This window comes from Ictidomys tridecemlineatus, chromosome 14 (assembly GCF_052094955.1).
Source record: "Ictidomys tridecemlineatus isolate mIctTri1 chromosome 14, mIctTri1.hap1, whole genome shotgun sequence".
Taxonomy (NCBI): Eukaryota; Metazoa; Chordata; class Mammalia; order Rodentia; family Sciuridae; genus Ictidomys; species Ictidomys tridecemlineatus.
The window spans coordinates 53,117,488-53,131,333 of record NC_135490.1 but is presented as its reverse complement, the minus strand read 5'-3'; the positions used below and the strand labels follow the sequence as shown (position 1 = coordinate 53,131,333).

Sequence of the window (13,846 nt, the reverse complement as noted above, 5' to 3'; positions counted from 1 at the left end):
ATTTGTGTTTGCAAAATTTTTCTTCAGCACTTAGAGAAACTGGTCATTATTTCCATGGAGGAATGTGTTTCCTAACAGCATATGGCTGTCATCCAGTGCCACTATGGCACTAATGCTATAATTTTGGTCTCTAAGAAGATAGAAAATATAGTTACCAATGCAAGGATAGGGGATGTCTTCTTCACTCCTAATGCCATGGCTGATAAGTTGGTCCTCTGTAATCTTTGTTTTTGACATCTATGTACTCAACGAACTGCAGATCCAAAATATTAAAGAAAAGTGATTTCATCTTCACTGACCATATGTGGACTCCTTTTTTGTCATGATTTCTAAACAATATAGTGTAACATCTATTTTCCTATTAACTACTTTCCATCAGACTAATACAATAATTTAGAGGTAATTTAATGTATACAGCTGGGTTCTATCAGATTATATGCAAACACTGCCATTTTAAAGAAGGAGCTGGAGCATCCATGGGCTTGAATATTCATGAAGAGTTCTGGAATAAACTCTCTGTGTATTCTGAGGGACAGCTATGTACACTTTCAAGGATTACAATGAAAACTGGCTTTGTTAAGCTAACCGGTTTTGTTAAGGCAGTAGAGTGATTTGTGAGAGTATAGATGACTTTCAAGGGATGAAATGAACATAAGTATAGAATAAGTCAATCATGTTGTTTATTGATGTCTCTAATCAAATTAGAGCTAAAAAGAAAAAAATATTACTGAATTAAAATTATGTAATTACCACACCCTCTTACACAGGATTTGTTTTAGTTTATAAAACTTGTTAAGCATCTGCCATGCATCAGGCACATTCTTGGTGTTTGGAGAAAATCAAAGAACAAAAGACTGGGGTTGGGGTTGGGGCTTATTGGTAGAGCACAGTGCTTGCTTTGCATGTGTGAGGCACAAGGTTCCATTCTAAGCACCACTTAAAAATAAAATAAAGATATTGTGTCCATCTACAAATATTTTTTTAAAAAGAACAAAAATGCAAATCCTTGTTCCTTTGTTCTTCTCTTACAAGTGCAGGGAGACAGACAATAAACTAACAAATAGATTGGGATCTAATCTGTTAAAAGTGTTGAGTATTTTGGAAAAAAAAAATAAAGGAGTAAAATTGGTGGGCATACTGCCCTGTGAGCAAGACTAGTGAACCTCATAGAGAAAATGAGATCTGAGCAAATGCTGGAAGGAGTGGAGTGAGCAGTAGTGTGGGCATCAGGGGAAGAGTACGCATGGCAGAGGCCCACGTGAGCTTGAGGCATAGATGGGTGTAGAGAGCAGGGAACACAGAGGATGGTAGCCTACTACTAACACTTAATCTGATGAGGTGATGAGGGCCAGGGATCCTGAGACAGCTTCCTTTGGCACAGTCCTGAGTGCTACTTCTTGCTCTAGGTCTCTACTCACCACCTGTTGAAGCACCATTGCTTGTCTGATGCCTTAGAGTATTTTATTTCCTGTCAGGTCCCAGGTTAGAGATGACGATAAGAGACAGCACCCTTGTCTGGTAGAGTTAGTTTTCCAAGCTGCCTGAACAGGCACACAATGACAACTTCAATCTGTCTCATTTTTCAATCTGTCTCACCTAAAAAAAATACAAAAAGGAATGTTTTACTTTAACTTAGCTATGAAGTTAGTTGAATTCCAGCTAGAACTTTCCATTAATGTGTAGGTGGATTGGATGGATATTTGTTGGGAATTTTGCTCTAACCCTGTTATGTTCTGCCTTTTTGCTTCATGTCAGCATTCCCCAAAGGTATCCTCCAGGTATTGATGATGTTACAGAACATGGGAATTTTGTGATCCAGTGGATTTCCACTCTGAGTGTGGGTCAGAGATCAGGAACCAGGCCAGTCAAAACTGGTTACTGGTCTGTGACAAAATGAGTAAGGATATCAAGAGTAAAGGATTAAACATTTTATACATGTTGAAGGGAGAAATTTAATCCTATTAAGCTAATAACTTGAAATGGTGAGTATGTATCCTTTATGTCTTCATTTTGAAATGTTAATTCTTCTAGAAGTTTTATTGTATTTTATTAGAGATGAAGACCATGATGGAACTGGAAATTTAAAACTACTACCTTGTCATGGGTGGTTTGAGAAGTACTGATCTTACCTGTTTAAAGGATGCTGAGTTAAAAGGGTTAAATAAGTGTCATTTTTACTTCACACTTTTCACATCTGTGTACTGTCAGTAGCTAGAAAGGGTAGAGTTAGCCTTTCCTGTGTCTAGGCATACTGAGTCACAGCACCCTATTTAGAGAGTCCTCTGAGACTGTCTGTCTAAACAATAGTCTTTTCTTTTGGGAAGAGCTTTTTTTAAAATCATCTCACAAAGGTGACTTTGCTCTTCACTGGCTTTCTACCCGTGGATCTCTTGAATTTGCTCTCCCTTTGCAAAGGTAAAACTGGGGCTGGGTAGAATAAATGAATACACATACAAATTTATGTAAAAAGTTTAGAAAATTATTTTGAAAAGTCTGTGACTTTTGTCCCCTTTCATTTTTGATGTCTTGTAGAACTAGTTTTGTTCAAATAGGTTACTCACCGTGTACATTTTGGTTTGTTCTTTTGGTTTCTGTTTTGCTAATGATAAAGAGTTATTTTCACTAAAGCCATTTTACCAAGGACCCAAAACATAAAACTTAAACAAACAGTGTTTCAGATTCTAGAATTTGAGAAATAAACAAATTGGGCACAGACTTTGTCTGTTCAAGTAGTTTGTTTTGTTTTGTTTTGGGTTCTGGGGCTTTTACCAGGAGACACTCTTCCATTTAGCTACTCCCTCAACCCTTTTAATTTTTGAGAAAAATTCTCTTTAAAGTTGGTCTTGAACTTGTGATCTTCTTGCTTCATCCTCAGGGTACCTGGGGTTAGAGGTGTTCCCAGTTTCTACTAGTAACTTAAAAGAAGGAGGAATACATACCAATCAAGTAACTTATTATTCTACGAAAGATGACACATGACAGGTATGCCTGTATGAAGAGTGCACTTTGTCTCAACACTGAGCTTTTGTATGTAGTATGTCCTATATTTCCCTGTGTCACAGAAGTTTGTCCAATATGCTTAGTAATTCATTGAAGCTCATAATCTCTCCATCTTTTACAACATAATTTGGTTAAATCTGAGCTACATTCCTGTAGTTTTAGTGGTCAGAAGCTAGGATCCAAAGAGTAAGCCCTGGAATGTACACACCATATTTGCATGTAGTATGCTGAGCCCTGCCCACTGCAAATAATCCACTCTCATTGATGACAGCTACTGGTGGATGGTTTGATTAATGACTAGCTATGTAAACTGTGGTGTATTTCCCTATACTGAATACTAACACACCTTTTCATGTGATAATTCTTAGCATTTCTTTGCAGATATTTCATAGAGATACATAGTGTTTATTTATATGGTTTTGTGATGAAAATAATTCTACTAGTATTTAAAAAAATCAAATTAGAGGGGTAAAGCCCCTCCTTCTCCCAAATTTACACCATGTTCATTTCCACTATGCAAAGGATGTAGGGTGATTTCTGTTTTCTTTTTGTTTGTTTGTTTGTTGTTGTTGTTATTCTTGTACTGATTTGGCAAGGGCCCCAGCAGAGTAGATGAGAGAACAGTCTCTGGCACTGGGCAGCCTGGTGTCAAGGACTAGCCTCCACCAAGGTGATCTTCCTGAAGTAACACAGCTTCACTGATCCTACACTTTGTTCTCCTTGTTCAGTGGTAATATTAGTGTATCTATTTCTTGTCATGATGTGGGGGCTCAGTGACAGCATTATGTTGAAGCCTTTGGCATCACCTATGTACAGCAGAGCAAGCACCATCAAGGGTTTCTGCTTGCTGGCTTTACAGTATATCTCAGAGGGATTAACAACTTTTTTCATCGAATCCTGAGAATTGACAAACCCTCATTTTAGATGAAGGGGTGATTTAATCTAAATATAACATGGTACTCTTTCTGTGGCTTCCTCCCATGTATATTGTAAGCATATGACTTACTTTATACCCAAACTATCATTTGCATATTGTAGAACAACATGAAGTTCTCACATCTCCTTCGGAACAGCTCAGATCACTAGAGTATGCAACCAGGTGTCCCTGAGTGGACCACCTAGCTCAAGATCTAGTATCTGGTCTCCTGTTTAGTTGATACAATATTGTTCAAATTCCAGGTCTTAATTTCTGAATCAATAAGTCATGGTTCAAAAATTAGTATTGTAATTTTTGATAAATTATTATATCACACAAATTATTATATCATTTAGCAACACACAACATACTTTTGTAGAACACATTCTTTGGAAGTTAACACATAGTCAGTGATGTTCTCCTAGCTGAGTATTTTTCCTTGAGTGCTAGTTGTAGGATTGGTACATACGTGGGGGTAGGAGAGGGAGGAATGAGGGACATAGGACGGTGGAGAAGAGTGATACAGAGGGGGAGAGACAGTATGTAAGGGCAAGTTGTTATTGCTATCTATAGGAGCAGGAGGTCCTCCCTCTGCTCCCTCTTCTGTACCTTTTTCTTTTTTTGGGGGGGGGTCTCTTTCTGGCAGCAATCTTCCCAGTCCTGAATATTGTGAATCTTTATGTTTAAACTGGGGCCTTTGTTCTTCTTGAGCTAACTCTGTGCAGCTGTTCTCATCATGCCATGATTTAATTACCACAGAGTTGCTCAAAAGTGCCCCAGTGTTTATCCTTAACACAGACACCTGCTTTGAGGGCAGGAGGTATGCATCCCAGTGTTCCTCAGTGTATGATGAAGCAGTGTCACCTGAAGGCTTTTCATTAGCTGAGCTCATGGGCCACTTATCTGGCTGCCCAGCCAGGAACCCTGAGTCATTCTGGATACCTAATTTTGTCTTAACCCTGTGTCCAGCCCATCATTAGTCCCTCCAAGTATAGCTCCAATCTGTCCCTCCCCACTACCCCCATGTAGACTGTCACCAACTGTCATCCAGACTACCCACAGTCTCCTAACTGGTTCTCCCACCCTCTCTCTACATTCTGCACTTGGAATAGCACATTTACACATGCAAATATGTGCCCCCACACACAGGTTGCTTAAAACCCTTCAGTGGCTTCTCATTGCTCTTGAACCCCAAATTGTCACAGGAGCTGCAGGCTGTTCTACATCTGTATCTTACTCTCCCTTCTTCCCTGTCTTCCAGCCCCCATGACCTCCTCCCATGAGTTCTCTCTTTGCTGCCTTGTCTGTTCTCTTTCCCTTCACTAGAAAGTTCTCTGCCTAAGGTTCATACAGCCTCTTTCCTTCTTACACTGTTTCTACTTATGCCACTTCTTTGGTAGGGATTTTCCCACCACTTCTTGTCCTCTCTTACAGCACCATACAGAATTTTTATAGTTCTAATTTCAATACATAATCTTTCTTGTCAAAGTTATTCAATATTTGCCTTTTCTGTGAGACTCAAAACTTCATGGAGGCAGATATCGTGATTATTTTTATGACTTAATTTTTTTTAGAGCAGCTTTAGTTTTCCAGAAGAAGTTGAGGAGGAGTGTAGAGGTTACCCCATGCCATGCAAGGCCCCATCATCCACAGAGGTGTCTTTGTTACCCTGATGAACCTGCATTGATGTATCATTAGCACCAGGTGTTCAAAGCAGGGGTTCAAAAGCACAGTTCTGATGTGAATTCTAGCATGGTGTTCTCCACACATTTGTCCAGATGACTTCTTGCTCACATATTGCAAATATTCCCTGAACATTGATTTTATTTTTTTATCCTTTTCCATGTCCCGCTTCTTTGAATTTCCCTCCATTCTGATTTCTGATGCTGCAGAGCAAACCTGGTGTCTAGGACTTGGTTCTCTCTTCCCTCACTCATGGCTTCTAATCACCTTTTAACCCCTACTTCTTTTCTATTTTCAGTCCCCTTTTAAATGATACATTTTTTTATTTAGAAAATACATTTGGGGGCTAGGACTGTAGCTCAGTGATAAAGCACCAGCCTTGCACGTGAAAGGCGATGAGTTAAATCATTAGACAACAAAACAATAAGTAAAAAGATATTGTGTCCATCTGCAACTAAAAAAAATAACTAAAAACAACAACAACAAACACATGTGGGTATCTATTCCTCTATCAAAATCTCAATTGATATTGATCCATCCAGGCAGATATATGTCCAGATATCTCCATATACATGATATTTAGATAGGTAGGTAGCTACACAGGTAGCAGGATGTGGTGTATGTATTCAGTGTAAAAGGTCATTCATTACACTGTTTGAAATAGCTGAAAACTGAAGATCTCCTTGAAGATAATGAAAAGAAAACATGGATGCAGTTGACGCTGAAAATCAAGTGGAACTGGAAGAAAAAAAACATGACTTTATTAATCAAGTGTTGGAACTCCAACACAAACTTGAAGATCTGTCTGCAAGAGTAGTTGCAGTTAAAGAAGAAAATATGAAGCTAAAATCAGAAAACCAAGTTCTTGGACAATATATAGAAAACCTCATGTTTGCTTCTAGTGTTTTTCAAACAACTAACACAAAAAGCAAAATAAAGTAAGAGATTGGTTTCCCTTCTGTTTCATGGGATTTCTGCTGATCATTTTTTTTCTTTAAAATTTGGATAGATTCCAAAAGTTACAGTACCTTTGTTTGTGGCTTCATTGAATATTTATGAAGATAAAGGCATATCTAGGCAAAATTAACTGGATAGCAAGATACTTCCATGAGTTTGTGTATTATGTTAGTCTATGAAAATGGGCAAATATATTGTAGAGACTTTATAATTAGAACTGCGTATATTTATGAGAATTGAAGAGGAATGTTTTATCAAATTTGCTTTCACATATAGGTTTAGCACTGTCTTTTATTATATAGGCTTAGTAAAATATATAAGAAAATAACCACCATGTTGTGGAAAAGTGACCAAAATCATGTACTGAATGCACAGCTTTATGTTCTCTGTCCACCATCTTGTGCCTACCATTTCCCTTCCCCTAAGGGAAAGAATATTTCAAATTTGTAAAAGAAATTTTAATAGTTAATTATTTATGAGAGTAACCTGACTCTAATTGTTGAAACTCAACCAAAATAAGATACTCTCTTAGCTATGGCTTTTCCTGTGTGATATTTAATAATAAGAGAAGATTGCTGGTTTCTCTTTAAGCAATTGAAGATGAACTGAAACTATAAAAATGGTCTCATACTGGGAAGATTTGTTTAAAACTACCTTTTGCACAAAATAACCCACTTGTTACCTAAAAAGACAGGAGTTCTTATCATGTGTGTGTTCAAGATAGAGAATCTTGAGAAAAAATAGAAATGGGACAGGAAAGAACTTGGTAAGTACTAGTAAGCAACTCCAAATGCTTTCACTCCAAATTTGTGTTCTTTCTGGAAGAATAGACTTTTGGCAGACAAAAGATAAATATGAAAGTACATTAAGTTAGAATAACTTTATGTAAGCCACCTATTAGGGAGATCAATTGCCATTTGGTCTCAAGGACATTTACCCAGTAGATCAACTCTTGCAAATTTCCTTGAGAGAGGTTTTTTTCTTTCTTTTTCTTTTTTTTTTAGTAACAGTATCATGAACACATGGTAGAATATACATGTACAATAATGGTAATTTTAATTTTAGTATTTTAGCTCTTTATTCTACCAGAATTTTCTGTAAATTCAACCATTTAGTTTGCAGAGGTGTAGTCATTCTTTAACAATTTTTTTTTAAATTTATATTTCAGATTCCTTTTGGTAAGGGAATCCATATTGGAAATAATATTAAGATAAGAGGAAAAGAGATCTACTAGCATAGCTTATGGTTATTAGAGTTGAGCTAATTTCAATCATGGAATAATCTTCTGTATTAGTGTAAGATTTGATATGTGCCATTTTCATATTTACTTTTAAATAAAGTAAAAAAAAATTGAAAATAAAATGTTTTGTTTAGCTTTAAAACAACTGACTTATACTGTGCTTTGAGTTGTCACCTTCACAACTATTAGGTTTGGTTGTTTGGACACAAGGAAGGCACTGGTAGCTCATGTTAGCTTCTGTTTTGCAGGAATTTGTTGGCACTAGGATGTCATGTGAGTAGTTTGGATGAATACACTGAAGAAAAGGTGAAAAAAATGAAGCCCCCCAAGAAGTAAGTTGAGAGACAGGCTGTATCCACCTTCAGGGTGCAGTTGGTGCAGCCTTTGCAGATTGAGGGAGACCTGGGTGCCTTGCTTGTACTTGGCCATCCACTTCAGATTCAAAAATTCACATGAGCTGAATCACATGTGCTTTTTCATGTCTATGGTGGACAGTAGACTCTCAGGTTGCTGAGAGGAAGAGCAAAGCTCAGTGTGTGTTTGAGAGTGTTTTTAAAAAAAGAGTCTTATTCCTAACCTAGTGTTTGTGTGTGTGAGCACTTATATCCAAATTTATGACTTTATGTGACTTTTAATTTCTTATCAATTGTTTACAATTTTATTTACTTTTATAAAGAAAACATGTTTGAAAAATAATTATAAAGTATGTTTGTTATCCCTGTTTGAAGATGAGAAAGCTAAGCAAACCCATGCTGAGTGGCTCTGCCTGCAGTGGTGTGAACTGTACCTGTGGCAATGCTTAGCCTTGTAAACCTCTGCATCCTCACTACTAACAGTCCTTGAAGTTACCTGCTTTATAGGAAAGTGTTAGTGCTAAATGAGCAGGTATATGATGAATGGTAGCTATTTTATGATGTTATTATTTTCTCATTTATTCTTACTTAAATATTTAAGCCACTATTTGCAGGCCACACATTATTTTTCCCCACATTTTTTATTGGTACGTTATATTTTTATATAATGATGGAATTTGTTGTTATGTCTTTGCAATACACACAATATAACAATATCATTTGGCTAATATCACTCCCCAGCACTTCCCCCCTACCTCCACACTTCCCACCCCTTGGTCTCTTTCCTTTATAGACCTCACTTTGATGTTCATGAGATCCACTCCCACCCTTGTTTTCTTTTTTCCTTTCTAACTTCTGTGTATCAGAGAAAACACATGACCTTTGACCTTCTGAGTTAAACTTAATTCACTTAAAATGATGGTCTCTGGTTTCATCCATTTTAATGCAAATGATATTATTTTTTTCTTTATGGCTAAATAAAGAAAAATGTATATTAAAATTGTGTAGATAGCCAAGCAAGGTGGTGCAAACTTATAGTAACAGCAACTTGGGAGGCTGAGGCAGGAGAATCACACATTCAAACCCAGTCTCAGCAACTTAGCCAGGCTCTAAGCAACTCTGAAAGACCCTGCCTTTATTAAAATATTAAAATAAAGTGTTGGGATTGTGCTCATCATTAAGTGCCACTGAGTTCAATTCCTGGTACAAAAAAAGAAATAATATCCTGCATAAATACCACATTTTTATCCATTTATCCATTGATGGACACCTAAGCTGGTTCCATAGCTTTGTTATTCTGTACTGTGCTGCTATAAATACGGGTATACATGAATGGCTATAGTAAGATGATTTTAATACTGCCATTCATACTGAAGAGTTGTATAGCAGGGTCATATGGTAGTTCCATGCCTAGTCTTTTGAGAAGTACCTCCATACAGACTTCTGTACTTGCAATAATTTGCAATTACACCAACGGTATAAATGTGTTTTTTTTCTCTATATTCTCTCTACCATTTATTATTATTTGCTGTCTTGATGACTACCATTCTGATTGGTGTGTGATGAAATCTTGGTGAAAGTTTTTGGTTTTCCTTTTTGAATTAGAACTTTATGGTTTTCATAGTAGCTGGATTTATCTTGATGAACTTACACATACATGAAATTTAATTTCAGATCATGAACCCTCTTTTATCTCCCATCATCCCACCCCTCCCATTCTCCATCCTCAATGTAGTTATTTGCATTTCCCTAGTTGCTGATAATGTTGAACATTTTTTCAAATGTTTGTTGGTCATTTTTGTTTCCTCTTTTGAGAAATGTATCTTTGATTCATTTGCTCATTTATTAATTGTGTTATTTGATTTTTTTGGTGTTAAGTTTTTTGAGTTCTTTATATATTTTAGATATTAATCCTCCATCAGAAATCTGCTGGGGTAGTTAGCAGATTTTCTCCCATTTTGGAGGTTCCCCCTTCACTTTCTTAATTTTTTTCACTTGCTGTGCAGAAGCTTTTCAGTTTAATGTCATCCCATTTATTAACTCTATTTTTCCCTGAGCTTTAGAGGTCCTATTGAGAAAGTCATTGTGCCTAAAAACTGGAGTATTTACCCTATGTTTTCTTTTAGGTGTTGCATAATTTCTGGTCTAATTTTTAGGGCTTTGATTGATTCTGAGGTGATTTTTGTGCAGGGAGAGGGATAAGGGTCTTGTTTTATTCTTCTACTTATGGATAACCATTTGTTTAAAAATTCTGTCTTTTCCCAGTGTATGTTTTGTTGCCTCTGTCAAGGATCAGATAGATGTCTGCAGATGTGTGGCTTTATCTCTATGTCTTTTATTCTGTACTGTTGGTGAAAACTACTCATTATCAGTAGCATGTGTGGGAATGTGGTAAATAATATCATGGAGATGAAAACAAAGTATCCCCCAACTATCTCTCTTGTGTCATAAGGCCTCTGGCTCCCCCAGATAAACATGAAACCAAAGTGGAAATGTTGTGCCTGCTGAAAATGCAGCCTTACCAGCCAGGGTCTACCCCAGCAGGCTGCACACACCAAGCTCATTGCTTCCAGAAAGAGCTGATTGAAGCTGAGTTAGGACCTTGCACATTCTTATGTTCCAGATGTGTTTTCCAAATGTGTGGACAGTCTCAAAGATGTAATTTTATGGTATATTTTATATATTTATGTTTTGAAGCGATCCTTTCTGCTCAGTTTCTAGTGTAACTAATAGTAACAGATGAGCTATCTGCCATTAGAATCTACTTAAAATCCATATGAAAACATTGATAACTGAGAATTTTACATTGTCCATTTTTATCTGAACTGTATTTCCAGTCTATTTTCCCCACTCTAGATTATATCTTTGGGTGATGTTCTTTTGTCCAGCAGTCTTTGCCTTTGAGTCAAATTGCCAGATCAGTTGCAGTGTTTATTCACATACAAAATTTTGTTATTAAAAAGCTCATTCTTTTCAGCAAACCCAAAATTGCCGCTGTTTATCACAAAAAACTCCTGTTTTATTATCTCTCTGGTGACAATCAAGTCTTTGTTGAATTTTTTTAAGAAGAAAATAATTACAAACCACATAACGTACAAAAGAATTCATTATCCTCTCATTAGAGCCATTTATATTCTTTAAGGTTTTTGGAATGTATATGAAAAAGGCATTATTAGTGCTAAAAAGATTTTTAAAAATTAAAAAAAACCCAAACACAGCAAATAATATTCACATTTTTTTCACCTGAATAAGGAAATGGAATTATTAATTTCATGTTATTTTGTAAGCATAATATTTAATTTTTATACTGTTCTGTGTGTGTGTATAGAGTGTGTTATGTGTTTCACTAAAACCTTGGGGTACAATTTACAACAGACAGGTGCATAGTACCTCGGTTGTCAGGTTGTGGACTAGTGTGCAAAATGGTCCACAGTGCTGTGATACCCATAGGTCCTGGATGCATTGTGCTGCCACTCAGCTGTTACCTGTGAGAAAGCTTTTGCCCATAACAGGGGCTGGGCCTCCTGGGTTGCCCAAAAAGAAAGAGTTGTGCAGTCAGTCACTGCCACCAGCAGCCCTAGTTGTAATCCTTAGTATGTATAATGTGTGTGTGTGTGGTGGGGGGCTGATGGGTGGTTTCAGCACTACTAGGATGCTGGAGAGTAGAGCTGGGTCCCTGCACCTGCTGTACATGTCAACTTGTGGATGAAGGGAGAGAGGCAATGCTGCCACTGGGTGGGAGGTTCCATAACCAGCGAGCAACCTGTTGTATGGGCTGGAATAGTGCTCGAAGACAAGAGGGGATTAGAAGATGGCAGCCTTTCATAGAGGGGTGGTATCCATAGCACCTTCAACAGCAGACTTAATGTTGATCATACAGAGTCTCTGTCATCTAGGAACGCATCCACTGTATGATCCATAACTGGGAATAACATGAGGATGGGGTGTCGTAGAGAGGCTCTCCTTAGTTCTTCATGAGGGTTTTAAGATGTGGGCTGAAGAGTGGTGTGTGGAACAAAGGGATACTTATACTTTATACTCCCCATAGGAGTTGGGGCAGGAGACCCTAAAAGTAGGTGGTCTGGGAGAGACTGGTCCATTTTCCACCTGCCTATAATGGATAGAGTTATGGACCTGGGTGCCTGGCAGGAGCTGCTTATTTGAGCCTGGGACAATTATAACAATCTCTGCCATAGAAGAGGGTGTAGTGTCCATGCCAGTTGGCTGCTGCGTCAGGTATGTGGATGCATTAGCTCTGGAGATGGCAGATTTCCTTGCCGGAGTTAGGGGGCTGGCCAATGCTAACAGGTTTGCTGGTGGAAGGGATTAAAGGAGAGCTGAGAACGAAAAAAAGAGAAGAAGGAAAAATTCACACACTTGAGGGGTGGGGATTCCATTCTGCAGGAGGCAGGCTGAAGGGGAAAGGCCCCAGGATATGAGGTGTGGGGAGGAGAGAAATGGGGGTGCAGCATCTCTTGTCAAGTGAGTAGAGTGTTGATACTTACTAGCAAGTACACCCACATTGGGTCTGGGCCTCAAGAGATCCAGAGAGCAGCAGGAGCAGACAGATGAAGACAACCTCCTCATCAATAATTGGTTTGATTTCTCATTGGTCATGCAGTCATGTATATTCATACAGCAATAATAATGTCTATTACACCACATCTGATTCAAATGTATGATTGTCAAGATCATTGTACTGTCATGTGTAACTAATAAAAACAAATAAAAAAATTAAAAAAGAAATCAGTCAACCTGGTGGTAATAATAATAATAATAATAATAATAATAATAATAATTGGTTTGAGGGAAGATAGGCTGAAAGGATCAGGGGAAGAAGCCTGGTTTGCCCATTGGTGGTGGCAAGAATAGCTGGGATCTGGGAGGCATCAGTGGGTGGAGCCATGGATCTAAAGTCCCTGCAGGGGCCATAAGTGAAGAGAAAGTATTCAGAGTGGTGGTGCAGGCCATTGCAGTCTGTCTTACCCACCAAGGCCTCCATGTCATCCTCCATGATACTGCTTTTTTTTTGGAGACTGAAACTTTTTCTTCAGGGTCCTAAGTCTTCCTCCATAGGAATACTAGGACACTTAGGAGATGTGGCAGCTCACCTCAATGCCACTGGCAGTGGTAGCTACAGGGGGGCTTGTTTCTAGTGGGGGGCTTCCAGCTAGCAGCTATGAGTGGAAGATATCTCACTAATGGGTTAGTTGAAGACTTCCCCCTCCACCCCATCTCCTGATTCCTGGGAGCCTAGAGAACTGGGCAGAAGGTCTTCATCCAACCCTTGCTTTACCCACTTCTCTGGAGGCATGGAGCAGTCTGAGGCTTCCCAGGGAGCCCTGGTGCCTCTCATCAGGCTGCACCAAAGTCAGCACACCTACAACAGGGCTGTGCCACCTGGGGCAGCACGGCTGTCAGAGAAGTTCACTGGAGGCCCCTGGTCCCTCTCTTATATGGCGTTTCCTTTTCCAGTCCCAGGAGTAGGCTCCACACAGCAATGTCTTCCTGGGTCTCTAGAGGCTTGGAGAGTTTGATTCCCTCATTGCAAGGGACACCATTTCCAAATTGTGCAGTATTTCTATTTGCTGTTTTCTTCCTCTTCCTCCATTCTCCTCCTCCTCTCTCTCCTCTCCCCCTCCCCCTCCATTCTCCTCCATTCTCCTCCTCCTCTTCCAAGTTTTGTGCCTGTGCCAC

At 38.5% G+C, this 13,846-nt stretch overlaps 1 pseudogene across 2 annotated transcripts; it reads left to right on the top strand.

The window, feature by feature from the left end:
* Nucleotides 1-1,773: 1,773 nt before the first annotated feature.
* LOC144370414 (short coiled-coil protein pseudogene) lies at nt 1,774-12,840 on the top strand (annotated as a pseudogene). Of its 2 annotated transcripts, none has more exons than XR_013430386.1 (2): nt 1,774-2,982; nt 8,045-12,840. The product of XR_013430386.1 is annotated as a short coiled-coil protein pseudogene, transcript variant X2 (transcript). The 2 variants fall into 2 exon arrangements; XR_013430385.1 differs by lacking the exon at nt 8,045-12,840 and adding an exon at nt 6,264-7,866.
* Nucleotides 12,841-13,846: the final 1,006 nt, after the last annotated feature.